The sequence below is a fragment of the Schistocerca nitens genome, chromosome 4 (genome assembly GCF_023898315.1).
Source record: "Schistocerca nitens isolate TAMUIC-IGC-003100 chromosome 4, iqSchNite1.1, whole genome shotgun sequence".
Classification (NCBI taxonomy): Eukaryota; Metazoa; Arthropoda; class Insecta; order Orthoptera; family Acrididae; genus Schistocerca; species Schistocerca nitens.
Genome location: NC_064617.1, coordinates 55,998,989 through 56,002,875, shown reverse-complemented (window position 1 = coordinate 56,002,875; position 3,887 = coordinate 55,998,989).

Sequence of the window (3,887 nt, the reverse complement as noted above, 5' to 3'; positions counted from 1 at the left end):
TTGCGTCGCGGTTGACAACTGAATCCTCAAGGTGGCTTTTCTCCAGGAGTGTAGTATGGCTGTTGTCACAGCATGTAGCCTCACCTGGTCGTTCACTTGCTGGCCTCCAATGCAGCACATTGTGTTTATCTGTACTTTCACACCTGCATGATGAAGATGCAACACCGAAATTGTGTCGCGACTGAGTACTGAAGACTCCAAGACGGCTTCTCACCAAGAGACTAGAATAGCACATGTCACAGCATGTAGCCTTACCTGGTGGTCCACTTGCTTACATCCGATGCAGCAATTGTGCGATCTGTACCTTCACATCCTCAGGATGAAACTGCAACACAAAAATTGCGTCGCGATTGAATACTGAAGTCTCCAAGGTGGCTTTTCTCCTGGAGCCTAGAATGGCTGTTGTCACAGAACGTAGCCTCACATGGAACTCCACTTGCTTGCCTCCGAAGCTGCACATAGTGATGATCTGTACCTTCACACCCTCAGGATGAAGATGCAACACAGAAATTGCATCGCGGTTGACAACTGAATTCTCCAAGGTGGCTTTTCTCCGGGAGTCTAGTATGGCTGTTGTTACAGAATGTAGCATCACCTGGTGGTCGTTTTGCTGGCCTCCGATGTAGAACATTGTGCCGATTTGTACCTTCACACCCCCAGGATGAAGATGTTGTTGTTGTTGTGGTCTTCAGTCCTGAGACTGGTTTGATGCTGCTCTCCATGCTATTCTATCCTGTGCAATCTTCTTCATCTCCCAGTACCTACTGCAACCTACATCCTTCTGAATCTGCTTAGTGTATTCATCTCTTGGTCTCCCTCTATGATTTTTACCCTCAACGCTGCCCTCAAATGCTAAATTTGTGATCCCTTGATGCCTCAAAACATGTCCTACCAACCGATCCCTTCTTCTAGTCAAGTTGTGCCACAAACGTCTCAATCTTGTTCAATACCCCCTCATTAGTTACGTGATCTACCCACCTTATCTTCAGCATTCTTCTGTAGCACCACATTTCGAAAGCTTCTATTCTCTTCTTGGCCAAACTAGTTATTGTCCATGTTTCACTTCCATACATGGCTACACTCCATACAAATACTTTCAGAAACGACTTCCTGACACTTAAATCTAAATTCGATGTTAACAAATTTCTCTTCTTCAGAAACGCTTTACTTGCCATTGCCAGTCTACATTTTATATCCTCTCTACTTCGACATCATCTGTTATTTTTCTCCCCAAATAGCAAAACTCCTTTACTACTTTAAGAGTCTCATTTCCTAATCTAATTCCCTCAGCATCACCCGATTTAATTTGACTACATTCCATTATCCTCGTTTTGCTTTTGTTGATGTTGATCTTATATCCTCCTTTCAAGACACTGTCCATTCCGTTCAACTGCTCTTCCAAGTCCTTTGCTGTCTCTGACAGAATTACAATGTCATCGGCGAACCTCAACGTTTTTACTTCTTCTCCATGAATTTTAATACCTACTCCGAATTTTTCTTTTGTTTCCTTTACTGCTTGCTCAATATACAGATTGAATAACATCGGGGAGAGGCTACAACCCTGTCTCACTCCTTTCCCAACCACTGCTTCCCTTTCATGCCCCTCGACTCTTTATAACTGCCATCTGGTTTCTGTGCAAATTGTAAATAGCCTTTCGCTCCCTGTATTGTACCCCTGCCACCTTCAGATTTTGAAAGAGAGTATTCCAGTTAACATTGTCAAAAGCTTTCTCTAAGTCTACAAATGCTAGAAACATAGGTTTGCCTTTTCTTAATCTTTCTTCTAAGATAAGTCGTAGGGTTAGTATTGCCTCACGTGTTCCAACATTTCCACGGAATCCAAACTCATCTTCCCCGAGGTCCGCTTCTACCAGTTTTTCCATTCGTCTGTAAAGAATTCGCGTTAGTATTTTGCAGCTGTGACTTATTATTAAACTGATAGTTCGGTAATTTTCATATCTGTCATCACCTGCTTTCTTTGGGATTGGAATTATTATATTCTTCTTGAAGTCTGAGGGTATTTCGCCTGTTTCATACATCTTGCTCACCATATGGTAGAGTTTTGTCATGACTGGCTCTGCCAAGGCCATCAGTAGTTCTAATGGAATGTTCTCTACTCCCGGGGCCTTGTTTCGACTCAGGTCTTTCAGTGCTCTGTCAAAGTCATCATGCAGTATCTTATCTCCTATTTCTTCATCTACATCCTCTTCCATTTCCATAATATTATCCTCAAGTACGTCGCCCTTGTATAAACCCTCTATATACTCCTTCCACCTTTCTGCTTTCCCTTCTTTGCTTAGAACTGGGTTGCCATATGAGTCTTGATATTCATACAAGTGGTATCTCTTCTCTCCAAAGGTCTCTTTAATTTTCCTGTAGGCAGTATCTATCTTACCCCTAGTGAGACAAGCCTCTACATCCTTACATTTGTCCTCTAGCCATCCCTGCTTAGCCATTTTGCACTTCCTGTCGATCTCATTTTTGAGACGTTTGTATTCCTTTTTGCCTGCTTCATTTACTGCATTTTTATAATTTCTGCTTTCATTAATTAAATTCAATATTTCTTCTGTTACCCAAGGATTTCTACTAGCCCTCGTCTTTTTACCTACTTGATAGTCTGCTGCCTTCACTACTTCATCCTTCATTCTTCTTCTACTGTATTTCTTTCCCCCATTCCTGTCAATTGTTCCCTTATGCTCTCCCTGAAACACTCTACAACCTCTGATTCTTTCAGTTTATCCAGGTCCAATCTCCTTAAATTCCCACCTTTTTGCAGTTTCTTCAGATTCAATCTGCAGTTCATAACCAATAGATTGCGGTCAGAATCCACATCTGCGCCGGCCGCGGTGGTCTAGCAGTTCTAGGCGCTCAGTCCGGAACCGCGCGCCTGCTACGGTCTCAGGTTCGAATCCTGCCTCGGGCATGGATGTGTGTGATGTCCTTAGGTTAGTTAGGTTTAAGTAGTTCTAAGTTCTAGGGGACTGATGACCACAGATGTTAAGTCCCATAGTGCTCAGAGCCATTTGAACCATGCACATCTGCCCCTGGAAAAGTCTTACAATTTAAAATCTGGTTCCTAAATCTCTGTCTTACCATTATATAATCTATCTGATACCTTTTAGTATCTCCAGGATTCTTCCAGGTATACAACCTTCTTTTATGATTCTTGAACGAAGTGTTAGCTATGATTAAGTTATGCTCTGTGCAAAATTCTACAAGGCGGCTTCCTCTTTCATTTCTTCCCCCCAACCCATATTCACCTACTACGTTTCCTTCTCTCCCTTTTCCTACTGACGAATTCCAGGCACCAATGACTATTAAATTTTCCTCTCCCTTCACTACCTGAATAATTTCTTTTATCTCGTCATACATTTCATCTATTTCTTCATCATCTGCAGAGCTAGTTGGCATATAAACTCGTACTACTGTAGTAGGCATGCGCTTTGTGTCTGTCTTGGCTACAATAATGCGTTCACTATGCTGTTTGTAGTAGCTATACCGCACTCCTATTTTTTTATTCATTATTAAACGTACTCCTGCATTCCACCTATTTCGATTTTGTATTTATAACCCTGTAATCACCAGACCAAACACAGAAATTGCGTCGCGATTGAATACTGAAGTCTCCAAGGCGGCTTTTCTCCGGGAGTCTACTATGGCTGTTGTCACAGCATGTAGCCTCACCTGGTGGTCCATTTGCTGGCCTCCGATGCAGCACATTGTGCTCATCGGCACCTTCACACACTTGTTATGAAGATGCTACAAAGATATTCCGTCACGATTGAATGCTGAAGTCTCGAAGGCGGCTTTTTTTCCGGGATATGTAGTATTGCTGTTGTCACAGCATGTATGCTCACCTCCTGATCTACTTGCTGGCCTCTGTTGGC